At 41.5% G+C, this 27,166-nt stretch overlaps 1 protein-coding gene across 4 annotated transcripts in view; it reads right to left on the bottom strand.

Annotated features, from left to right (window-relative positions):
• Nucleotides 1-27,166, bottom strand: part of RPS6KA5 (ribosomal protein S6 kinase A5) — a 149,361-nt gene that overhangs the window by 97,843 nt on the left and 24,352 nt on the right. Inside the window, exon 1 of one of the 4 annotated variants that reach the window (XM_058655577.1) lies at nt 9,869-10,157. The exons of the other annotated variants lie outside the window; for them this stretch is intronic. The gene's annotated coding sequence lies outside the window, so the exon portion shown is untranslated. Of the gene's footprint in view, nt 1-9,868; nt 10,158-27,166 lie in introns of those variants that run through there. 4 annotated transcript variants of the gene reach the window in all.

The following is a 27,166-nucleotide window of genomic DNA, read 5'->3' as shown; positions in this document are numbered from 1 at the left end:
TTGAACTATCAGCTGCATTAATAGGAGGCCAGACTCAGGAGGCAGAGCTGATCCCAAACCCAAGCAGGCCAGTGTGAGACAGGAGCATCTTAGAGGGCTGCCCCCACACTCGCTCTTGAAATAAGGATTTGGTTCTTCTACTGAGATGCTAATTCCTTTAACGTGCAAAAAGATTAAGCTAATATTCATGAGTCATGCTAAAATAATGCTCTTGGTTCTCACCACTAGGACTCATTTTTCAGTGATTAAAGTATGGTAAAGACACAGCTATCCAAAAACACTGTTCATATACCGTAAGTTTTCTCCATATTTAGCATTTGCTGCTATACTAGGAAGGTAAGGAACTATTTCTCCTTAAAAAAAGGATTTACTATTTGAAAGGCAGTTATAGAGATAGGAGAAGACAGAGAGATCTTTCATGCACTGGCCTATGCCTCAAATGGCTGCAACAGACAGGGCTGGACAAAGCCAAAGCCAGGAGCCAGGAGTTACATCCTGGTCTAAAGTACTTGGTCCATTAGCTTTCCCAGATGCATTAGCAGGGAGCTGGTTTGGCAGTGGAGCAACCAGGACTCAAAGTGGTGCCTATGTGGGATGCCACTATTGCAGTCAGCAGTACCGCAGCATTTGTGCCCAGGAACTAACTTTTGATACACAGAAACATTTTCATAGAAAATTAAGGGGGTTAAAATTAATTATAATTGGGCCTGGTGGCTGGCCTAGTAGCTAAATTCCTCACCTTGCACGTGCTGGAATCTCATATGGGCGCCGGTTCTAACACCAACAGCCCCACTTCCCATCCAGCTCCCTGCCTGTGGCCTGGGAAAGCAATGGAGGACGAGCCAAAGCCTTGGGACCCTGCACCTGCATGGGAGACCTAGAAGAAGCTCTTGGCTCCCGGCTTTGGATCAACTCAGCTCCAGCCGCTGAGGTCACTTGGGGAGTGAATTATCAGATGGAAGATCTTCACCTCTCTCTCCTTCTCTCTGTATATATGACTTTCCAATAAAAAATAAATAGATCTCTAAAACATTAATGATAATTACAAAATACAAAGTGCTGTTTTGTTCACTATCTACTACCTCTTTAACTTTATATCTGACACTTCACTTGATAGAGGATCATGTAACAACAACAAAACAAACCTTTCTTCTCTCCAATCCACTACGTTGGCTACTTCACCAAAAACCAATTCATCACCTACGTGAGGTCATTTCAGGCCTCCACTCTTGCAAGGATCCACACAAACCCTCACACGAGCAGGTTACTGACCGTGTGGCCTGAAGTCCTGAAATCAGGCAATGCACGTAAGGCCTCCAACCATGCTCCACTTTTTTAAGATTGTCTTGTATGTTGCATATAAATGTAAGCATAAGATTTTCAATTGCTACCCCAAATCCTAGCTAGATTCTCTAGTCAGTAGTCTAGGCTACTCTCTCTAATCAGTATTTTTTAAACCTTTTTTAAAAAAAGATCTAATTTTTACTGAAAGGCAGATTTACAGAGAGAAGAAAAGACAGAAAGATTTTCCATCTGCTGGTTCACTCTCCAAGTGGCCACAATAGCCGGAGCTGAGCTGATCTGAAACCAGGAGCCAGGAGCCTCCTCCGGGTCTCCCACATGCAGTAGAACGTCCCAAGGCTTTGCACAATCCTCTACTGCCCTCCCAGGCCATAAGCAGGGAGCTGGATGGGAAGTGGAGCAGCTGGGACATGAACCAGCACCTATATGGGATCCCAGTATGTGCAAGGTGAGGATTTAGTCATGGGGCTACCAAGTTGAGCCCTAATCAATATTTATTTTAACCTAAACTGAAATATCATAATTTATTAACAATCAGTAGTTCAATTAGCAATTTAATGTAACTACTGAATTAACCAGGTTTGGATCTCTTTTAGCTTTTTTCTTGTCTTCTCTGTTTTCATTGCCATTCTCAAAGATTTATTTATTTGTCTGAAAAACAGAGCTAGAGAGGGCAAAGCTCAGAGAGGCTTTCATCTACTGGTTTATTCCCTAAATGACTGCAAAGGCCACTGAGTAAACGACATGGGCAGCAGATGCCCGAGTATTTGAAGCATCTCCTACTTCTTTTCTCAGATGCATTATCAGGGAGCTCCATCAGACGTAGAGCAGCAGGAACCTGAAATAGCACCAATTTGGGATGCAGTGTCACAGACCAACAGCTTAACCTGCTGTGTCACAACACAGGACTCCATATTCAACTTCTTAAAAAAAAATCACCTGCATGAATATATTGTAGAATTCAATGTTAGCTATCACATTGGCATTGTGGTTGTACTTCTGGTATGCTTCTGTAATTGGTGCTCTAGGCATCACAACATGTTTCTCTGACCACAGCCCCCTTAAGAGTTCCACAGCATGTTGCCTCAAATAAAACCGAAACCTTGCATCCATTCTTTATGAGACTGCTAGCTCTCCTATACTGCATGGGGAAACTTCATGAGACAAAATTTAAAGTCTTTTTAAAATTTTTTAATTGTTAGTATTTTCCAACAACATTTAAAGTTTTACTTACATAATTCTAAAGTCATATAAGTCATATAATGTCACCAAAAAGAAAAGAGGAAAAGTAGGGAGAAGAGATAAAAGACTGACTTTTGCACCTGTCTAAATAGTCATATTTGAGGACCTTTATTTCCTAGGGAGTCGAAAATTGCATCTGGGATCATTTCCTCTTAACCTTAAAGAACTTCCTTTGACATTCTTACAGGGCAGATAATAAATTCTCTTGAGTTTGATTATCTAAAAGTCTTTGCACTTAAGTGTTTAAATTTTTTTTATTGAATCGCTTCTCGGCCTTTTGGCTAAGATCAAGTGTAAATTTTTTTATTGAGAGAAAATACATGTATCACAAAAGTCACTCTTTTAAAGTGTGTTACCTGTGATGATGGGAGAAATGACATCTCAAAACAGAACAGCTGTGATTTATGTGCTAAATAACCTGCTCCTTAGAAACCAGGGAGAATGTAGAAGTGGAAGAACATGTTTCAAGTCCTGGAGCTGGGCTAGTCTGAAGCTAGGGTACCAGGAGCACCTTCCAGGTCTGCCACAGGGGTGAAGAGCTCATCCTCCTCTGCTTTCACAGTCACATTAGCAGGGAGCTGGAAAGGGAGCTCCTAGCCCAGCTCCACATCTGCCAAACACATGTCCATGAGAAATAAACACTCTTCCTTCATTTGTCAATTACTGCTTGGGACTTTCACCACAGTGTGTCTTGGGGAGGACTTCTTTGGTTTATTTTGCTCTATATTCACTGAGCACCTTTGCAATTGTAAATTTGGGAAACTTTTGCCTTGATTTTTCAAATATTTTTTCTATCCCATTTTCTCTTACCTTGCCTTCTGAGATTCCAATTACATATATGTTAGCTTGTTTGATGCTACCTAAGAGATCCTGAAAGTCTGTTCATTTTTGTCGATATATTTTCAGGTTTTTTTTAAGGATTTATTTTCACTGGAAAGTCAGATTTACAGAGGGAAGGCGAGGCAAAGATCTTCCACCCCCTGATTCATTCCAGAAATGATCACAATGGCTGGAGCTGAGTAGATCCAAAGCTAGGAGTCAGGAGCTTCTTCCAGGTCTCATACAGATGTGCAGGCATTTAAGGACTTGAGCTATCCTCTGTTGTTTTCCCAGGCCACAAGCAGGGAGCTGGATGGGAAGTAGAGCAGTCAGGACACAAACTGGTGTCCATGTGGGATCCCAGTGGTTGAAGGGAACTAGCCAACTGAGCCATTGTACCAGGCCCCATATATTTCCTATATTCTTGACCATTTCTATTGCTCTAGCTTCACGTATATACCTGTCCTTCCGACTTTTCTATTCAGCTATTAAATCCAACCAGTGTATTTTTAAATGTAAAACACTGCATTTTTCATTTCTAGACTTTTTCATTTTTCATTTATTGGATAAGAATTCCTATATTTTGTTTCTGACAGCACGTTTTATTTCACTGAGGACATCATAACAGCAGCTTCAAAATTCTTGTTGGCTATGTTCAGTGTCTCTATTTGTCTCACAGTAAGACTCAGTCAACTGTCTTTTTTCCTGGGATATGTTTCATTTTCTTGATTCTTCTTTTCTAGGGCAATTTCACACTGCATCCTGCTCATTATAAATGGTACTTTGTGAACAGCCTCAAGTAAAATTTTTTTTCAGAGAAAGTTACTTGCTTTTGTTTTAAAGCCAAGGCTTGGCTGGACTTGAATTCAAAGCCCTGCTGCTGAAGAGGCAGCTCTAGCCCCAGGTGACACAATGGTCTTCGTCTAAGCCACTCTGAGTCTGTTGTATTCAAATGTGGGTTGAGGTTGGTCCCAGAGGGAAGACCACTAAGTCTGAGTCACATACCCCTACCTCCTCCACCACCACCTGGGCTCCTCTCCTGCAGTGAGTTCTCTACATTTTCAATGGCTGGAGTTGCTGGGTTTCTGTTTGGTGGTTTCCCTGGCTGGAGAGGCTACAGTGAGGACTGCACTGAGCCTGAAGCTAACATCTCCCCTCCTCCAATATACATACATATATACGCATGGTGCCAGATGAACACAAAGCTCAATTCTATTTAGGCAAGGGGCAGTATTTGTTTAAATTATAAAGATGTTCTCAGCTACAATGACAAAACCCAGAAAAACAAATGGTAAATCTCATATTGTATAGACTCCAAAGCAATGAAAAATCTGAGTCTAGGTGTCTAAATAGTTCTCATTTCCATGCTACTGTCATTATGATTAAAACCTTTGAGTATTAAAGTCTAAAAATAAACTACACTTCTCTTAATTAAATTGTTAACCTAAGAACAAAAGCTTAAGCTTCTCAGCAACAAAGCCAATATTTATTAGAATAAGATTTAAAATATTTACACATTTTATTTCACCCAAAAGGTGAAATAAGTATCAGTCAAGCCGAATCTGTGAGTTATTCACATGCGTTAGTGAAGTCCAAAATATGCTGATCAGAAGAGAGGGGCCACCTGCATGCCTGCAACTAGATTGTAGCAGAAACAAGGCTGACTACCAATCGACACAACTGTCCACTATCTTTCTTCATATACCAATGAAGTAGCACCTCATCAGGTTGCAGGAACAAAGGAATTGTCAGGCCTGTTTCTGTCTAGCTCTATTCCCAACTCTCTCCCAACATCACTAACATAATCATCCAACAGTCTGAAAATCTGGGAGGGCAGTTTGTAAGAGTCCAAGCACTACAGTATCAACCCTCACAGTAGGTCTCTGGGCTTTCTGCCTCAAATATTCGCCACAACCTGACTCTTGGGGTAGACTGTCTATTTTCCTGTACTCATCTCCTTTCAGTGCATGTGATAGCCAAATGGATTGAGGAGCTGTCTTGGGACACAGTGGTATGATCAGGATGTCTGTGTAACCCCAGAATTCAAATGCTGAAACCCCATTCTCCAATGTGAGTGTTGAGCAGGAGCCTCTGTGAGGTAATTAGGCTAGGAGGGTGAATCCTTCATAATGGAATTGGTCAATGCCCTCATAAAGCCAGACAGCTCTCTCTGCTTGCCAACATGAGAAGACAGTCATCTGTAAACTAAAAGATACTGGAGCTACCAGCACCTTGACCTTCAATTTCCCAGTCTCCAGCAATGTGAACTAACTGTTAACTGAAGCCATCAAATTTGTGCCATTCTTGTTGCAGCAGTCTTGAACAGGCCATGTGATGTTCACTCATCAATACGTTCTCCCTTCTGGGCCCAGAAACCAGCAAGTTCGGGTGTACAGAAAGTCTACTGAATATACCTTTGATGGGATGTCACTCAGACAGTAAAGGAAGGCGATGCTGATCTACTCTATAACAGGGATGAATCTTACATACATTACGTTAAGCAAACCAAGCTAGTCATCGAAAGACAAGTATAGTCCCATTTATGTGAGATCAAAATAATAAAAACAGAAAGAATTCTGTTGATTCTCTGTATCCCTGAGTTCTACATACACGGAATCAAACTGCAACAGAGAGAATACTTGAGAAAAAAATACATTTGTATTGAACATGTACAAGCTTTTTCTCATCATTATTACCCAAAAATATAACTATTTACATAATGTTTGCACTGTATCAAGTATTAAAAGTAATCTGGAGATTATTTAAAGTATACAGGAGAATGACACAAGCTATATGCAATTCTCAAACCATTTTATGTAGGGACTTGATTGTCCAACAGCAATGGACATGTGGACCTCACCCCTGCACATGCTAAGGTACTGATTCACCTGCTGATGGACACCTGGGCTGCTCCCAAATCCTGGCAACTCTGAATAATGCTGCTATGAAACGTGGGTGTAGAAGCATCCCAAGGCTCTGTTTTCAATACTTACAAAAACTGAAATTCCTTGGGAATTGCAATGGCTGACTCAACTGTTAATCTGAAGTGTGCCATTCTGAGGAACTTCCATACTGTTTTTCACAACTCTGACATATTACCACCAATAGGACAGCAAATTCTCTGCATTATCACCAACACTTATTTTCTGACTGCCCACCAGCCTGATGTGTATGAAGCAATGATCAACACAATCTTGTCAGCCAGATATTTAAACCAGAATAATCCAGATTCACTGTTTACAAAAGGAAAAATAGAAAAAGCACACAGTCTAAAGCAGACCTTGAAAATTTCCAATAATCTTAGCACTCAGCTATAATTGTGGGATTGGATTGTGGGTATTTGCTTTGTTTTAATTTACCTATATGCAGAGGCAGGGTGAGAGAAAGGGAAGAAGAGACTGAGAAGCAGATCTCCTATTTGCTGGTACATTCTGCAAAATGCTGCAACTGCAAGGGCTAGACCAGGAGTTTGGGCTTTCACATGCATGGCAGAGGCTCAAGCACTCAGAACACTATGTGTGGATTTCTCAGGCACATTAAGTAGGGAGCTGAATCAGAAGCAGTGCAGCCAAGACTCAAACTACACCTCCTATATGAGATATCAACACTGCAAGAGACAGCTTAGTCTGCTGTACCGCAATACTGGCCCCAATGGTAACTACTGTTGACCCTTCATAGATTCTATCAGGATTTCAGCCACAAACCTATGACTGGTAAATGCTTTATTTAAAATATATAAATTTGGGCCCGGCGGCGTGGCCTAGCGGCTAGAGTCTTCTCCTTGAAAGCCCCGGGATCCCATGTGGGTGCCGGTTCTAGTCCCGGCGGCTCCACTTCCCATCCAGCTCCCTGCTTGTGACCTGGGAAGGCAGTTGAGGACAGCCCAATGCATTGGGTCACTGCACCCGCGTGGGAGACCTGGAAGAGGTTCCTGGTTCCCAGCTTCGGATCGGCGCGCACCGGCCCGTTGCGGCTCACTTGGGGAGTGAAGCATCGGATGGAGGATCTTCCTCTCTGTCTCTCCTCCTCTCTGTATACCCGGCTTTCCAATGGTAATAAAATCTTTTAAAAAATAAATAAATAAATAAAATAAAATATATAAATTTATTTTTATTTATTTGAACAGCAGCATTAGAGAGAGGGAGAGAGAGAGCACTCTTCCAAGTGCTGGTTCAGTTCCCAAGAAGCCTCAATGGCCTAGGCTGGGCTAGGCCAAAACCAGAAGCCAGGGCTTCTTCCAGTTCTTCCATTCAGGTGCAGGAGCTCAAGGATTGAGTTTTCCAAAACTGTTTTTCCACGCATATTATCAAGGAGCTGGACTGGAGGCAGAGCAGCCTGGACAGGCATCCATATGGGATGCCACCACTGCAGGCAGCAACTTAACCCAACATGCTACCTTGCTGGTGTCAATAAGTGGTTTCTTTTCTTTTCTTTTCTTTTCTTTTCTTACTTTCTTTTTTTTTTTTTTTTTTTTTTAGATTTTTAAAAATTTTAATTGGAAAGTCAGATATACAGAGAGGAAGAGAGACAGAGAAAAAGATCTTCCATCTGCTGGCTCATTCCCCAAGTGGCCACATTGGCCAGAATTGAGCCAATCCAAAGCCAGGAGCCAGGAACTTCTTCCAGGTCTCCCACACGGGTGCAGGATCTCAAGGCTTTGGGCCATCTTCGACTGCTCCCCAGGCCACAAGTAGGGAGCTGGAAGGGAAATGGGGCCACTGGGATATAAACTGGTACCCATATAGTATCCCAGCTAATGCAAAGCGAGGATTTCAACCATTACACTACTGTGCTGGGCACAATAAATGGTTTCCTAACCCAACTGTCTAGGCAGTTCAATTAGCAAACATAATCTGTAATGCCTGTAATACATGTTCTCTATTTTTTTTAAGTTGTGAGAGTTTAAGTTGGAATTTCCCACTCTTATGGAAGAAAACAATCACTAAAACACATTTTTCATTCTGTTGCCATAGTTTCTGCTAAGCTGCACAAATGTAATTGCACAGAGCATGTGCTGAAATCATTCGATTAGATCCAATGAATCACTTATGTTAAAGCTAAGAAAAGGCTTTAATTTCAGAGCACTTTTATAATTAAAGCACAAATAAAGAGATAATGCTTTTAAGGTCATTTAATATATAGTTCTTAGTATATGAGAAGTGCATTCTTACACCAGAATTTAGTAATGAATTAAGTATTTGATAAGAGAAACATAATTTAACAAATAGGTTTGTGGAGTTTGGGTACATTATTACCATGAGAAACTGGGTAGAAAAGCTCACTGAGAATCCACGTCCTCACATACTCATTTTGCAGACATTCACAAATGGCCACCAAAATGCAGGCCTCAGGGCAGGTGATGAGTCCGTAATGAAGAAGCAGAGGTGTCTGCCAGCGAAAATGAAAGAACAGCTGGGGATTTCTGGCCTGCACAACTAGCTGAAGCAAAAGCTTAAGTGGAAATAACCATTTTCCTAATAGAGAAAAACAAGAGGACTGTTATGGTAAACCAGAATGAGTTTATGTTGGTAAAACAACAAAAACACAAAGTAAAACAGGTATGTGGCACTAGCTGATTCAAAACCTGAAATACCAGACTAATTAATTTTAATTGAATTCACACATAATAATGATTTCTGACAGGGTGAAACTAATTTTTGAGCAAAACTATCCTGGTAGCCATGTACTGTGTGGACAGAAACAACTAAAAACACATCCTAAAAGATGTTACTGCAGTAAACTAGATACGAGCCAGTGAGGGCCAGGTCTGAACAGAAACCAGAATGAAGGAGAAAGGGTGAATCCAAAACTCACTTCAGCGTTCACCTCAAAATACTCACTAAGTATCTGTTTGGGGCTGAGACTACAATGGCACACAGGGCCCCACTTTCAAAATCAACTCAACTCTACTATACTCTCCGCAGCCCTCCAGCCTGGCATCTGCTAGTGTCTGAATGTCTGTTTTCCTTCAAAGCTCATCAGTTGAGGCAGGCACCAGGTGCAGTAGTTGGGCCTTTCCTTAGGATGCCAACATGCTATCCAAGGATCTGAGTTCAGATCCTGCTCTGCTTCCAATTCCAGCTTCCTGCCAGTGTGCATCCTGGGGGGCAGCAGCAATGGCCCAACTGCCTGCATCCCTGTCACCCATAGGACAGCCCTATCCCTGGGCTCTAGGCTCCTGGCCTCTGGTTATTTCAAGCATTTGGAAAGTAAGCTAGCTGATGGAATAATCTATCTCCCTCTACTTCAAATTAAAAAGAAAGAAAAGAAATTTTAAAAATTCCTTTTAATTCACAAGATGAACTAACAGAAAGTTCCTCAATATTGAATTAAAAGATAGTTCCTCAATATGTTGGCACCTAAATACCTGTTGAGGTGGATGGAGCCTTTGGCTGAGTCCTCAGCAAGGGGGTCAGTGCCTTTATGAAGAAAAGCCCCTGAAAGGCTTCTTCTGCAAGGTGAGGAGATCACAACCAAAAGACCATCTGTGCAACACAGCACTCACCTCTCTGTCAGAAGAGAAAATTTTGCACTGTGATCTTGAACTTTCCAGACTCCAGAACTACGAGAAATGCATTTCTGCTCTTTATAAATAACCCAGTCCACAGTGTTTTGTTACAGTAGTTCTAGAAGATTAAGAAGGTTCTATACTAAAGTGCAAGAAACCCAATAATGATGATGTTACTGACAGAACAAGGAAGTGGAAAGAAGAAGTTTGGGGTTTCAACACTGATGTTGAAGTGCTTGCAGAACCTCCCAAAAGGGCTGCCATGCAGGCAGCTCTAAGACAAGGAAGCACTGTTCTGCAGAGATGTCATGTGCAGAGTCGTTAGGGGAGGGGCAATGGATGTAGGACACAGTCCTTAGGAGACAAGCAACGGCTGAAGCTTCAGAAAAAAGCCCTGCAGGAGACACTGGGAGGGAAAGCTCAGTCCTGCTGATCACCTGTAGTTAGAAGCAAGCTAAGAGGGGGGCCACAGGAGTGGCTATGATGCAAGAACAGACTGTCAATGCAAAAAGATCAGCGAGGTCAAATTCAGCAGCAAAATGGGCCTGTACGAAGACTGAGACAACCCAACTCCTGTCAACAGTGATTTATTTTTTAAAAGAATCATTAATAGTGAAAGGAAGAGACCAAAAACCAGATTCCAAGAGTATGGAGAAAGCAGAATTTTTTTTCCATTCTTGTAAAGTTTTAAAAGGTAGAGGAGCTATTTAATTTTAAATAGAACAGCCAAAACAGAAGAAAGATGAGTTATTTACATGAAGACTTATCTTTAAATTGACAATAATCTGCTAAACAGGATCATGATCACAAATACGATACTCACTGTAACTGACATCAAAATAGCACTGGAGGAGCCACAGGGAAAATCTGCCCCAGTACCAAATATCACACTTGCTGAAAGATCCAGGGGACTGGCAAGGAGGCCTCACAGCCAAGGTATCCTGGGGCATTCGAATGTGACTAACACTGCAACCCAAATCACCTGCACTCTCTTCAAGACAACTGGAAACCCCAAGGGTCAAGGTCCATCTGATGGGCATCTAATTGCCCACAATAAAACTATGAGCCCCTAACCTAAAAGTATGTGAATAAACCAAGCTTGAATTTCAAGCATGAGATATTAGAATGAATTTCAATTATATAGGATATGAGGATGACAGAATACAAGTAACTCTACTCAAGGAAAGGGGATATTTTAAAAAGGAATAGAGGGGTAATGGGAATAAATCAGAGGAAACTTTTCCAACAGACAAGGCAGATGGAATAGGCCCATGGACAAGGGAATACAGGAAAGGCTGTGAAAAAAAAAAAAAAAAAAAAAAACAGAAAGGAGGGGTGGTCTGAAAGGTAGCAAACCACTCAGGCAATGAAAATAATAGGATCCAGATACGACAGAATTAGAGGATGTAGAGAACGAGGAGTCAATGCCAAAGTGCACAGAATAAGAAAAACAAAGATCATGCACAGCTTTTGTGGTGGATGCTAAGGTCTCTGGAAGGAGTACCAGAGAGGCAGCACCCTGAACCAAGGGTGCAGTGCCTGAGCTGTCAGGGGCCAAAGTGTTCCTGCAAACAAGATGCTACTTAGTCCAAGGCATACCGAGATGAAAAACACTAAGCACAGTAAAGAATGCACAGAAAGACACAGACCAGACAAAGTGGAAACTAAAAAGCAAACTCCAGCTCGGACAATATGTTTCCAACTGTGTCCAGGGGACAAACCAATTGGTTAATCCAAGCAGCAGATCCACCAGGAAGGAACACTCCTATCCTGTCCTATTAGCATATTCAAGCAACTCCTTCTTTTCCCTAATTCCATGCTCTCCGTGTAAAGAAGTCACTTGAGTACATCAGCGTTTTTATTCTAATTACAGTGGTATGTATAAAACTAGATATATATAAATATATATTAATATATAAAACTAGTCATACACGTATTTATATATAACCACACACACAGTCAACTCTGACCCTGTCAATAATTTTATGATATTTTTTCCTCTCAGAAAAAATAAGGAACAATTATAAAAAGCAGCATTGTGATATTCTGTTGTGAATGCAACAGAAAGTATAGGAACTTAGAGTAGGATGGGCATTGTGGCACAGCCAGTTAAGCTACCACTTAGGATACTTACATTTCATACTGGACTGCCAGCTGAAGACCCAGCTGTTCCACTTCTGATTCAGATTCCTGCTAATGCATTCTGGGATGCAGCAGACGAAGGCTCCCACATGGGAGAGCCAGATGGAGTCCAGGCTCCTGGTTTGGGCTTGGCTCTGTTCTAGCTACCCTAGGCATTTGGGATAGTTAAACCAGTAGCTAGAAGATTTTCTCGCAATGGGGGAATCTCAACTGAACTTGAGCTGTGGTTATGCAACAAGGTGGAGGAATCCACCATGGTGGGAGGGTTTTTGGAGGGGTGGGGAGAACCCAAGTACCTATGAAACTGTGTCACATAATACAATGTAATTAATGAATTAAAAATAATAAATACTTAAAAAAAAAGATTTTCTCTTTCCCTTTCTCTTTTTCCCACCTTCTCTCCCTTTCTTGTTCTCTATTGCTCTGTATTTTAGATACATGCAAATAAGCAAACATTTTAAAGAGAAAGCAGCTTTCTTCTTTTTGATGTGGTGTGACAGGTCCTGTGGCACTGGCATCCCACACAGATGCTGGTTTGAGGCCCAGCTGCTCCATTTTCAATTCAGCTCCCCGTCAGTGGCCTGGGAAGCAGCAGAGGCTAGGCCAAGTGTTCTGGCTCCTGCATCCACATGAAAGCACTGGGGAAAGCTCCTAGCTTTGTACTGGCCCCGTTTTAGCCACTGTAGTCATTGGGGAATGAGCCAGAAGACAGAAGATTTCTATCTCTCCCTTTTCCCTCTCTCTAATATATAAAACTCTGTCTTTCACACAAATATATAAAGTAAAAGAGGTTTATAATTTGCTATAGAATCATCACTCACAGAATATCATTCATTTCTAAAATGTAAATTTTGCTGATTCAAATGTTTGTCTAGTTTTCAGATACCCAACAGATTTTTCTGAGACATTAATCCACCAATTAAAACAAACAACCAACCAACCAACCAACAACCCTTACAGGTTAACTTAAAAGTTCCTGTATTGGGTCAAGAAGGGAGTTTCAGTCCCAGCCCTTGTTCCCTTTCCTCAATAATTAGTTTCACCTTCCCCTTTCCAGTACTATCTTCAATATTAAGTTTCAATGTTAAAACTCCAGTTTCCAAATTGTGTAATGGATCATCACACTACAGACAATCCTCAGCTCATAATGATTTTAAGAATTTTCAGTTTGGTGATGGGCAAGTGACAGCATTCAGTAGAAACCCAACCTTGAATTTCAAATTTGGATCCCTTCTGAGGTTGGCACTGTATGGTCCGATGCCCTCTACTGTGCCGGGTGGTGGCAGTGAGTCCACGGCCTGAGGGAACACCACGGCCACTCTGCAGTGTGCTCTGTCACTGAGCTGAGATGCTTGGGGAGGACAGATGAGTTCAATGCACTTGGACTTGGGATGTTTTCAGTTTCTACTGGGTTCATCAGGACAATCTGCTCTTTATATGTGTAGGTATCTTTCTCTTTTTAAAACTTTTAGGGTACTGTGAATGGTAACAGAGGAGGTCTTTGTGGGAACAATACACACAGTACCACCCCACCCTCCTAGCATGAGCTTCCCTCATTCCGGTGGATCCATTTCCAGCCCTTCTTGGCGTCCTAGTAGTTAGCTCTGAGTACGCTCTACTAAATGGGCCTGGAGCCAACAACACTATGGTGGGCTGCGCCAGCCAGAGTAAAGCTGTCAAGCAGAGCCACAGCTCCCCTGAAGCTATTCCACCTTCACCTCTTTCCTGTTGACTTAAAAACAAACAAACACACGCAAACCTACTTTCATTTTATGTGAAAGACAAAGGAAAAGAACAGGAGAGACCTTCCATCTGTTGGTTCATCTCCCCCAATACTTGCAAACAAGCAAGGAAGGGCCAAGCTCCAAGTCAAGAGCCCAAAATTTTACCAAGAGCTCTCACATGGGTAGCAAGGACCCAAGAACTTGGGCCTTCACCTGCTTCCTCCTCAGGTACGCAGTAGCATGACACTACACTGAAAGTGGAGCAAAGGATATGGGCATCCTATGTGTCAGCGTCACTGCTGTGCCCAACCCCCACCACACACATACAATCTTCTTTCCATGTTGCACCAATCTAGACGTAACATGTATCCTTACTGGCCTTTTTTAAAAAAAAAAAAAAAGATATCAACAAAAAACACAACTCATTCCTTAGCATGCAGTACAAGGCAGCAGAGTGGTACAGCAGGTAGACATGAAATAATCACCTCAACAGGAACTGGGAAGGGAATCATCCTCTCTCCACCACCCAACCTCAGAAGTTTATCTTTGTCCTATCCCTGGAATCACAACATTTTTCTGACTTTTCTCTTGCTCCTTCCTCATTCCAAATGAGAAATAAAACCAACAAACTCATGCTCTTGGTCTTAGTTTCTTCTACTTCTCAGCTCAGCTCTCACACCCACACCACTCCTGATGCCCAGATGATCTCAATGTAAGGAAGATGTTCCAACATCATTCCTGCCATACAAGGAATTCTGGGGCCCACTGCCATGATGGTATGTTTTTCTTCTTGCTTATTTCATGGGTTTCCTATCCTCATAATTCTCTACCCGTGATCCCACAATCTACTGACTGACACAACATCCTGAAAGCTTACTGGCAGCCATAGCTTCAACTTACTCCTGATCCCAAGCAGCACCATGTCTAAAGAAGACACAGCAGTAAGTGAGATAAACAGAGCATGAAAAGTGTTGAAGAAGGCCCAAACTGCCCTGAAGGTTAAGGCGGCTTATGGATTGCAGGGCAACAAAAACAAACAAACAACAACAAATCTTCAAGTAAGAAAGAAAAGCATACAAACACATCAAGATGACACAATGGAACACACAGCTAGTGCTGCAGTTGACTCCACCTGGGGGCCCGGTGCTGTGGCCTAGCAGCTAAAGTCCTCTCCTTGAAAGTACCAGGAACCCATATGGGCGCCGGTTCTAATACCAACAGCCCCACTTCCCATCCAGCTCCCTGCCTGTGGTCTGGGAAAGCAATGGAGGACGAGCCAAAGCCTTGGGACCCTGCACCTGCATGGGAGACCCAGAAGAAGTTCCTGGCTCCTGGCTTTGGATCAGCACAAAACCAGCTGCTGTGGTCACTTGGGGATTGAATCATCGGACGGAAGATCTTCTGTCTCTCCTCCTCTCTGTATATCTGACTTTGCGATAAAAATAAAATAAATCCTAAAAAAAAAAGGAAAAAAAAAACTCCACCTGGAATGCTTGTATCCCTTGCTGAAGTGTCTGTGTTCAACTTCCAACTCCATTCTCAAGTCCAGCTTCTGCCCAATCACACCCTAGGAACCAGCAGATGGCAGTCCCACTTCTACTCACAAGGGAGACGCAGACTGAATTGTCATATGGAAGATCGATCGATCGATTGATCGATCTATCTCCCCCTTTCAAATAAATTTTAAAAATAAGACAACACTAATGCTATTAATGTAGACAGGCCAATTAGGTAAGGAAAGGGGAAGGGAATGTACAGCAAGATACTAGACAGAAACCAATTTATAAAAGAATTAGTGTCTAATTTGAAAAAGTACCTATTTCTTGTCTTAAGACCTATTTTTATATAAAAAAGCACAGTTACAGAGAGACAAGACACAGAGAGAGATCTTCCATTTGCTGGTTCACTCTCCAAATGAACTGGTCCTGTGGGCTGAAGCCAGAAACCCAGAGCTTCCGCTGGGTCCCATGTGGGTGCAGGGCTCAGTCTTCCGCTGCTTTCCCAGGCCATAAGCAGTGGAGAAACCAGGATACAAACCGCTGACCACACGGGACATTGGCACTGGCAGGCAGGGGATTAGCGTGCACAAAACATTTGTCCCCAAAGTACCTATTTCTAAAGACAAGGGGGAGCCATCTTCCACTGCTTTCCCATTAGCAGGGAGCTGGACAGGAAGCACACCAGCTGGGACTCGACTGGTGCTGACACAGGCTTCAGTAGAAGTGGCTTACCCTTCTGGGCCACAATGCCAGCCCACACTAGTGTTTTTTTGTTTTTTTTTTAAGATTTATTTTATTTTTATTACAAAGTCAGATATACTGAGAGGAGGAGAGACAGAGAGGAAGTGGAGCTGCCGGGATTAGAACCAGCAGCCATATGGGATCAAGGCAAGGACCTTAGCCACTAGGCCACGCTGCCAAGCCCCACACTAGTGTTTTATATACAGCTCTGGGCACGTGAAGACTTGGTAACCAAACACTGAATTAATTTTTTAAAGTACATGAATTGTAGGACTTTCAAAGTAAGATGGCCAGTGGATGCTAAACAATATTACTGTGATCAAATTATTTGAAGACTGGCCAGACTCATAGCTTTATTTAAGTAAACAGTGCATTTGAATACTTCGTTTTCTGGCCAAGTCCTATGATTAAACTGAATATACATACAAACATGAAGGAAGCGATAACAGAGGGGGCAACAGCAAAATCCGAAGGATTCTGCAGAGGTTTTTAAAAGATTTAGATTCAAGAGAAAGTTCCCTTAGTTTTAGTTTATAAATCATTAACCATAAGACACAAAGGTTAAAGACAACCTTACCTGGGATCTGAGTCTAGAAGGATAAAGAGCAGATCTGCCTTATTTACAGTCTGCATTACATCCCGTATTCTTCACCAAGGTTTTCTCCTCCACTTACAAAGCAGGCTTCAGTGTTTCAATCAGCAAAAGCTAGACAATGTCTGAACAATTAGAAAAAAACTAAACCATCACAGTAAGGCAAACATTCTGCTTCTAAAGTGCTACTGTAATACGTTTTGTCTTTGATGTATTTTCATGTAAGATTTAAAATAGTTTTTAAATGTGCAGGGCAGAATTCCCAGGCACAGGATCTCAAACTGCTGTAAGAAAATACAGCATTTTGTCCCTCCTAAGTTAACCTCGTTTTTCCCCTGCAATTCTATTGTCACTTTGCCCCTGAATTCAACTGTGAGAAAGCACTTTATCAACACCCTTTCCTTCTTCTGTTTCCCAGACTGCATTCTGCGAATACTGCCAACTTGGCTTCCACTGGCACTTAAAAGTAACAGCCTCAAGTCACAAATCAGTTTGTAGCAATTCTTAACAATACAAACTTTCACAAGGTAACTGCCATCACAATTTTCAAGGATAATCCTATTTTCTAAAAAAATGTCAATTTTTAATTCTTGATGAACTATGTATCTAATGCTATGGAAACTGAGGACTAAAGAACCAGGCTCATCCTGTCTGTTCCATTTGTCCTTTCCTACCTCAGTTCTTGCTTTGTTTTCTCTGACCCCACTTCTGTGATTTATAAGGCAATGACGGACAAAGAGCAACTCCAGGGGCAACGGAGAGCCACAAAGGCCCAGAACCCCAGTGTCTCTCCTTTTCTCATTCCAAACATGAAGCATGCAGCCCACTCCCCTGAATTCAAGCTAAGCAATCAATACTTCCAATTTTATGACAAAGGTAACAACACAGATAGGTGGCCACATATAAAGTCACAAATCTTTTGGGCCTCTAAACACAATTCTAGGGCATAATAGTTAATTTTTTATTGCATTTTAAAGCAATTTGAATATCCAATGTTGAAAGAATAATGGGCAATTCTTAGATTAGAATCCTTTGACTAATTCATACCAAAGAATATTGCCATTTGCAATCAGCAATTTTTAACATTCTCTCATATCTGTTTTCCTCTTTTACTTAATAAACTCATACAAACACAAACATGTTCACCCAAACATGCTGAAGCACAACAGTCCCGGCCTGAAGGACAGTGGAGAAGAGGACTTGGGAGTTGTGGCCAACGGGCAGAATCCTGAGTGCTGCAGCTGGCTTTCCACTTGGCTTAGAAGGGAAAAGTTGGGACACGTGATGACTCATCAACTTGCAGGTTATGGAGAGCAGTCTGGACCATTAGGGACTTGCAAGCAACACAATTAGAAAGTCAGTGATTAGGACATCTGGGGAAAGAGGTGCATGGGTGAGGCTTCCTAAATAGGCACCAAAGAAACGAAGGTAAAGATATTTATATCTCATGCCAATACCCACCAAAGGTTGACCTGATCAGAGAAGAGTATTCATAACACAGTAGACAGAATGTCCTGTTCTGCAGACACCACTCAACCACTTCCCCTGGTAGCCCAGCCATCATTCAATCAGCTCATGAATGAAGTGGCCTTGGTGGTTAACTATGGATATTATGCATGAGTTCAGCTACAAGGACTTCTGCTTACCATGGCTGACCTGGCAGCAGCTAACACCAAGTGTCCAACTGGCCAACAGTAGAAACCAACACTGAGTTCTGGCACTGCACCACTTCCTGCAGTGATAAACCAACCAGCTAGTGCCAGTTTACTAACAATGGACTGCTTACATCATGGAAGGGCAATGTTTTGTTTCTGCTGTAATAGACATTCACTCTGGTACAGATTTGCCTTCCCTAGACACAATGCTGCTGCCAACCTTGGTGTTACAGATGGCCTTACCTACTGTCATGGTACTCCACACAGCACTGCCCAAGATCAAGCAATTCACTACCCTGGAAATAAAGTTTGGCAGTAGGCCCAGGCTCATGGAATTCTCCAGTTTTAACTTGTTTTCTACCATTCTGCAGCAAGGGAATGGACAGAATTATGGAATGCCCTTGGGCAGACTCAATGACAGTAGAAGCTGGTGCCAATACCTTGCAGGGATGGGACAAGGTGGTTATCAGGAGGGTGTATACACAGAGTGTCCAAAACGACACCACTGTTCCTTGCATAGCCTGCACTCAGAGATGTGGGGGTCGGTGAGTGGAAATACGAGAGGTATCACTTTACCATCACCACAAACAAAATGCTTGTTTTCTGTTCTGCTTTCATATCCCCGCAGCCTACACACCTTGGCTTATCAATCACCTCTGTCCCAGGATAAAGTTCCTTCCCTTCTTCCCACTTAGATCTCTACCTATTGGTCCACTCAGATCATCTACTGTCTACTAGTCCACTCACAGATAACTACTCTTTTCTACAGTTTAAAGTTCATTCCTGGCCTTCATTATTGTGGTGTACAAACTTCCCAAATTTTGTCAGTGGAAGTATCTTCAATTTGGCTTCTGTGCCCTAATATACCTGTCCCCTTTCTCTTCTTTTGAACAACTCCCTGACTTCTATTATAAGCATTCTTAATTTATTTTAAAAGGAAATGATATTAAAAGTCACAGTCTGCATGCCAGGTATGCCCATTACTATTGGGCTATTTGGCCTTCCAGATTCTTCCATCAACAAAGTTAGGAATGAATGTTTAGGTCATTACACACACACACACACACACACACACGTACATACACACATATATATTTAAACCTGATCTACACATAAGGCTGTAACCAGACAATGTCATGTATATGTATATGTCCTATGTGGTGTGTTTCAAAGCACTGTAAAGGATGCTTCACTTGGCTGGCTTATAATTATTTGCTTACACAATTTTCCTCATGCAGGAAGTTGATGTGAAATTATTTGACCTTAAGTTCTCCCAAATAAACACAGGGCAAATTCACTCAAACATAAAAAGAATATAATGAGTGCAAAAGCAAAGATTTAACTGACTGATAAACCCAACACTGTACTATTACACCAATGGAATGGTAAGTGTGTCCACATGTCCATACGCAGGCAGAAATGTCCATGACTCCAGCCAGCATGCAACCCTGGCCTGCCAGACACCACTAAGCCACCCCCATCACACAACCTGTGTGCCCAGCTCCCAAGCTCCTGCCAAGACCCATCAGCACTGCATGAACCAGGAAAGAAAAGGAGGTGGCAGCTACAGAAGAAAAGGAGGTTGGACAGTCAAGGACTCAGAGCCTTTGTCCTTTCCCCACTACCTCTTTATATTGGAAAGAAATGCTTGTATTTAGAATGCTTACACGGTTTGACCGATTTCTGAATCACATTTCTATACACTACTTCTCAAGGAACTAGATTTTTGATACAACCTTAGATGAAAGTGAAACTTAACTTGGGAACCAACATGCACACAATTATGCTTTATGCATACTTATGCAATAAAAATTACAAACATTTATATATTTAGTACAAGTTAGGGCTTAGATATTACTCTTCTATTCATAGCCCTATCTTTTTTAGTCTAAACCCTAGAAGTAAATGGATTAAGTGTCCACCATTTAAATGAAATTTGTTTTCTAGTAGATTCTTCAGGAATCTACTATCTACTATAGAACTCTTCAGGAATTCTATCTGTCCAGGGATTGCTTTGGGTTCTTCCATACCCTTAATGTGAAAGATGGCTAGCAGAATAGAATGCTTGATTTGCAGTTTACCTAAGTTTATCTTAAAACCATGTAGTCTGGGCCCAGCACAACAGTCTAGTGGCTAAAATCCTCGCCCTGCATGTGCCAGGATCCCATACGGGTGTCACTTTGTATACTGACTGTGCCACTTCCCTTCCAGCTCCCTGCTTGTGGCTTGGGAAAGCAGTAGAGAATGGCCCAAGCTTTGGGACCATTCTCTCCCCTGTGGGACCATTCTCTCCCATGTGGGAGACCTGGAAGAAGCTCCTGGCTTCAGATCACCTCAGTTCTAGCCATTATGGACAATTGGGGAGTGAATCAGTAGATGAAAAATCTCTCTGTCTCTCCCTCTCTCTGTAAATCTGCTTTTCCAACAAAAATAATGCATAAACCTTTATTTAAAAATGCAGCCTCTTCACCATCTTACATGGTATGTTGCTTTTGAGAATTCTGATACCAGATAATTATCCTACTATGTATAATTTTCCTATATTTTTGCCCGAAGCACTTCTGAGGGACTTCCATCAACAAGGCCACTGTACTTGCTGACCATGAAATGTATATCAGAACTGGGCCTTCTCAGTGGAAAACATGAAGCAGTGGACAGCATACCCAAATGCACATGGAGGATGTAGCAGACCACTGGGGCCTGCAGAAGATAACTGGTTCCACAGCAGAGAATGGAGAGCACAACAAACTGGTCAACTACTCCAACCAGGCATTGACAGTAAATATCTGGGCGACTGGAGACTCTTAGGTAAATATGTCAGCCAATGGACCTTGAAAGGATTTCCTCATCCTTGTAGTGGTGAGATCGACAGCATTTTACAACTGTCAAAACCACTTGAACAGAACCCTTGGAGCATGTTCCACATTGGGGATCCTAGGATGACATCAGAAGGTTGTCCCCCTTCCCGGGTACTGAGGCAGCTGGGAAGCTGAATGTAGCTTCTCCCCTTATCTTCTCCCTTTCCCCAGATACAGGAAGAAGAAAAAGAAAATTTGGAAACAATGGACTCATTCACTTTCCCCTAACCTCAACCCTTCCTACCACAAACAACTATCTAAACATCATCCAAAAATGAGACTAAATAGTATTTTTAAAAGTGAGGTTTTTTTCATTTTCATTGTTAACATATTATTTTTAATTGACACATAGTAACTGTTCTTATTTATGGGACATAGTGAGACATCCCAATGCAGCGATACAACATAGAATGATCCAACCGGAATAATGGTGGACCTCAGTCCTTCAGACATTGATTACTTCTTTGTATTAGAACAACCACAATCCTCTCCACCACCAGAGGCTGTGTCACTCAAAACCATCTCAGTAATCCTGCAGGAACTTATACCCCCAAACCCGAATACTTAAAACATTAGCTTACTGCTCACTCATTCCACACAAGCAGTGTAGACAGAGAGCAGTCCAGGACTGCTTACCCACTGTAAGACCCGAGAGCAGAGAAAAGCCAACATGTAAATACTGCAAGTTGCTGAAACAATGGAAATGAAAGCTTTTAAAGGAGAGCCACTGACCATTAAAAGTCTCACATGTGACTTCTGCTCAATTTCACTAGTAAAAACCAGTCACGTAACTCCACCTAACCACATATGGACCTACTTTGTACAAGAAGGAGAACCAACAATCCCTTTCCACAAAAGCTGTATCTGAAATCTAAACTATCCCTAAATATTTCTGGTTAACATCAATCAGCAAATGTGCTGCTTGATATAAAACTATTGTGCTTCAATACAAAAAATCAAAGAAATCAGTTTTAGCAAAGTTCAAATTTCAAATAATATACAATAAAAAGTGTCAAATGCACATAGCATTTCACCCAGTCAAATAACGGGAGCTATTTAGAGCTCTCAGAGGGGAAAAAAAAAAAGTGAACTAACCCCAAATCTGGCTATTGCCAACTTTAAATTATACAAGATGACTGCAATTATAATACCCATATAAAGAAAATATGTTTGATTTTAGCAAAAGGACAGATACACACATGCATCAATTTACTCATATTTACACAAAAATGTTAATCTACACATAGGTTTAAGTCATTGTTAATTTGAGTTACACAGCAGGCTAAAAGGCAGGTTTTTAAATATAATATCTGGATCACATTACAATGAAAAATGTAAACATTTTCTTCAATTCTAGGACATCCACAAGGAAAGCAGATGAGATATACAAAAAGTCTTACTTTGTTGTTGTTGTGTGTGCCTGTGAATGGGAATTTTAAAGAAACATTGGAATAATAAAAAATTGAACACCCATAGACTCCTCATTGGAAAGGACATTAAAAATTTAATTCTCCCTTTCCATTATTGGCTTTATTATTGCCTTCCACTTTCTACAGCTTTTAAAATGTGCGTGAAAAACATACCAGCTTTTAGAAAGTGTTTTTTGCTTTACTAAACCATCCTTTTTTATGATATTATTGACTCTGAAAATAGTGGAATAAAAACTGGTATTAAGATTTAACACAAAAAAAGGACAGCAAAATTGCTAAGCAAATAGTCTTTACAAATACCATTTGTAAACAAAAATAAATAAAAACTCAGAGTATACTTTAAAATACCATGCAAATATCTAATAAGGACTAATCACAGTTAAAGCACTGTGCGGAGCCATCCAGGATAGAGGCTTGGGTCTCCCTGCATGGGGTGGAATCCAGCTGTCACTCCTTGGCTGTGAGTCCCAGGTCACGTTCCTGAACTTCTCTGTGCCTCCACACCCTCACTATTAAAGTGTACAGACCTGTTAAAAGTTTGTTGTGTTGCATGAGGGGTTACACTACTTAAACTTTTTGGGAAACTCAAAACCTGGCACAAACAGATGTTTCATGGATTCAATAAGATAATGAAGGAACACAGCTCAGAATGGTGCCAGATACATTATAATGCAGACCAGCTGTGGCCATCACGTACTGCAAGAAACCAAAGACTGACTTCCAACTAAGGTCATAAACACCATTCTACACTCCCAAACAAGGCAGATAAGAAACAGAAATGTGTTCAATAAGTGACCTTAGAAGATACCACTAAGCCTCAGCTGCACTGTATGAGAACAGGAAACATTTGAAGTAGTACTAAGTGACAACACAGAGGCAACAGCTCAAACCCAAGCACGTGCAAAGGGAGCTGCTCCCAGAGCAAGACAATGCACCCAGGAACCCAGCAAGGCTCGGCCATGGGAGGCCCACCGTCCACAGACAGTGGACCTGAGATGGAGGCAGCTGAAAAACACAGAGAAAATTCCTGGAAACCTTTGGAGGAGATCTGTTCCCCAGGTGCCCACATTTGTAATACACAGGGTGGATAATTCCAGGAGGAATAGTGAGATTTGGGTTGTCAGGCATATAGAGGGCAAGGATGAGGCAGAAGACTGCTTGAAAACACAGAATTAAGCACAAGACTGCACATGCCCTGTAAGCTCCAGAGAGCAGAGGCGCAGGTCCCCACCTAGAAATCTGAAGACTTCTTGGGAGAAAAAAAGGAATGGGGGTCAAAGACTTCCTGAGGCCATGAGGCTCCCAGAGAGAAACCCTGCAGGGTGAGGCTCCACCAGCAAGGCAAGTGGTTTCCCCACACAGCAACTCAGTGTCTCACTCACGTGAATAGTCAGGAGAAATCCATAACATGCAAGATACCACATTACATTAAGCAGGAGGGAAAGGAACCCAGAAGAAAGACAGGAAGTTGAGGGCATAAGGAAAATAAAACTCCATAAAAGGCATAACTAATTGCTTCAGGAAAATATATTTCATCCATAAAATGGGAACAAAGTAGAAAGAAATAAAACAGAAAAAGAAATGGAAAATGTTTAAATTGCAGGGAGAAGTTAAAAATCTATTAAAGGTTTGTAAATAAATCTTTGAAAACAAAAACAAAAACATGTGGCCTGGCACAATGTTCACCGGCTAAATCCTCACTTCGCAGGTGCTAGGATCCCACATGGGTGTTGGTTCGTGTCCTGGCTGCTCCACTTCCTGCTTATAGCCTGGGAAAGCAGAGGATGGCCCAAAGCCTTGAGACCCTTTACCCTCATGGGAAACTGGAGGTGGCTTCTGGCTACTGGCTTCGGATTGGCTCAGCTCCAACCGTTGTGGTCACTTGGGGAGTGAATCAGCAGATGGAAGATCTTTTTCTCTGTCTCTCCTTCTCTCTATAAATTTGATATGCCTTTCCAATAAAATAAGTAAATCTTTTTTTAATTATTGAAAATTAATCTACATGGCATTTTCTCCATAACTTACTAGAGAATACTCCACAGATACAATGAGAATAAGAGAGAAGATGCTGGATCCAGGAAACAGTGTCTGCCACAGAAAGCACCTGTTCCCAGAAAAACAGTGAGGCAAAGTCCATGATGACAATTATGCAGCAGCTGAGATGAAAACCAACAGAGAAGGAAAGACCAGGCCAGACTGTCCCAGAAGGCATCTTCAAGAGTATCTAATCTACAGAAATTTCATTTGGAAAATTATTTTACAGAGCTGTTAACACAGGCAGAAACACTTAGAGAGTCAAATAAAACTAACTGAACAGAAATAGGGAGGGAGGGTTAAGGGAGAAAATTATACAAGGAAGAAAGCAAAACCATAGACTACCTGGCTCAGAAATGAGCATTTATATAACCATTAAAGCCTGACTATGGAGTCAACCCAAATTGCAATACAGTTCCATTAAGCAGATGAGAAAAGAAATAAAGGAAATCCAAAATTGATGACTCAAGATTTTTTAAATGATACTAAAAATTGGTAGACAACATTAGAAGACAATTAAAACTGGGAATAAAACAGTGGATGAGGAGCAAGACTACTGATTTTGATTTTTCTTGTGGTATGAGCCTTGTGGTGTTACTGCATAAAGTATTGTGCAAATTATTTGGATGAAAAAGTGAAATGAATCCAAGGAACACTGAGATCTTTCTGTGGCAGACACTATCGGCTGCTCCACTTCACTCCATTCCCAATCACTTTCTCCGTATTTTAGAGGCTGGGAAGCCAAATACTCCATTTCATAGCCTCCCTTGCAGGAGCCTGGCCATATGACACCATGTGATCCCAAACCAAATACATATAAAGTCGGCTTAAGAGGACTTTAAATCCCAAATACAAAGCAGACACCACCAGAACAGAGGGTTTTCCTCCTTCCCACAAAATTCCTGTCTGAACGCAGACAACAGAAAAGATGAAAGCCAAAACGCAGCTGGGCTGTTGGAGCAGGAAGAGGGAGCCTAGAGAAGTGGGCTCCCTGACTCCAGACACCTACTATGCGCAGGGGTTCTTAATCCTCTAGCTAAGCCAGAAGTGCAAGGAAAACCTGAACCTTCTCAAGGAAAGCATGCACTTGTGAGTCTGCACAGAGTTACCACACAGAATGTATAAGGAATTCCTATAAACCAACAGCAGCAGCAACATCTCCATTAGGAAAATGGCCAAAAGGCACAAGCACTTCATGAAAAAAAGTCCATAAACTTATAAAAATTGCTCAGCTGCATTAATAAACAGTGAAATGCAAATTTTAAATCACAAGAAGATCACAGTCAGGATTCACACCTATCAGAACGGCAAAGACTTTTTTTTTAAGCTAACAATAAAAACTGTCAAACAGAATGAAGAACAACTAAATTGCTTATACACTGCTGTAAGGGTATAAATTAATGTAACTATTCTAAGGGAGAAAAAAATCAATATTATCCAATACACCAGAAGATGTATATATACTTCCCCCAACCACCCGAGAATCCGACTTATAGAGAATCAAAATCTCTCTCTCTCTCTCTCTCTCTCTCTCTCTCTCTCTCTCTCTCTCTCTCTCTCTCACATCAGGAAAGACGCACCAGATTAATGCTGGCAGCAATACTGCTTTTAATAGAAAAAATAAGACAATTCAAATGCCCACTGACAGAAGGAAAAATGACAGTCTTCACAGATGCAATAGTTTAAAATCATGCCAATGAAATGTCCCTACATGCAGCAACATGGATCAGCCATGAACCCACGGCTACGCTGCACACAGCATAAAGAACTGCTTTTAAAGGCAAGCAATCCAACAGCTGTCAGTGAAGAGGGGAGCAAGTTATACGAGCAGTAAAACCAGAAAAGAGGAAATACAGTCAGTCTACCAGTACCCAGGGAGAAAGCCAAGCCACAAAGAGAGTTTGCTTTATCACCATCAAATTGTTAGAAACCATTAGAAAACTGTGGCTATACCAAAGGCTGGCAAATAAGGCCGAAGGAATCCCTGTGTCCCACAGCTGATTATATGAACACTGCAAAAATTCAGCCAGGTTTGACTAACCAATGCCAAGGCAACCACACCCACAACTCAGTAACTGTATCCCTGGACATACACTGTAAAGATGCTCTTCAATACAGGGAAATGGAGATATATAACATACCACAGTCAACAACAACATACAATTGTAGACAAGTAAAAAAACTCAGTGTCCATCAGAAGGATGACAGATAAAACACGGTCTACTCATACAATGGGACACTACACAACAGCGAAAAATTTAATAACAGTTACAGAAATAACAAAACTTTGTCACATCATGTTAATAGGCACATAAAGAGAAGGTGCTATAGTTCACAGCTATATATACCTATAAACTAACGTCACATGAGTGCTTACTTCTGGAAAGGAAGAGAAAGGTGGGGGGGGGAATGAGGGGTCCACTGGTTCTAAACAAATCTGAACTTAAACTTCACAGAATAGTAAGAATAGATTAGACTAGTTGGTAGATTTATTTATTTTATTTTAATGTTATTTGTTTTAATACTAAGATTTCCCATCCGCTAGTTCACTTCCCAAACACCTGTAACAGTCGGGGTTGGACCAAGAACCAAAAATTCAACGTAGAATTTGCACATGAGT

Source organism: Ochotona princeps, chromosome 26, assembly GCF_030435755.1.
Source record: "Ochotona princeps isolate mOchPri1 chromosome 26, mOchPri1.hap1, whole genome shotgun sequence".
Lineage (NCBI taxonomy): Eukaryota > Metazoa > Chordata > Mammalia > Lagomorpha > Ochotonidae > Ochotona > Ochotona princeps.
Note: the sequence above shows the minus strand (reverse complement) of the source record. Positions and strands in the feature narration are given on the sequence as shown.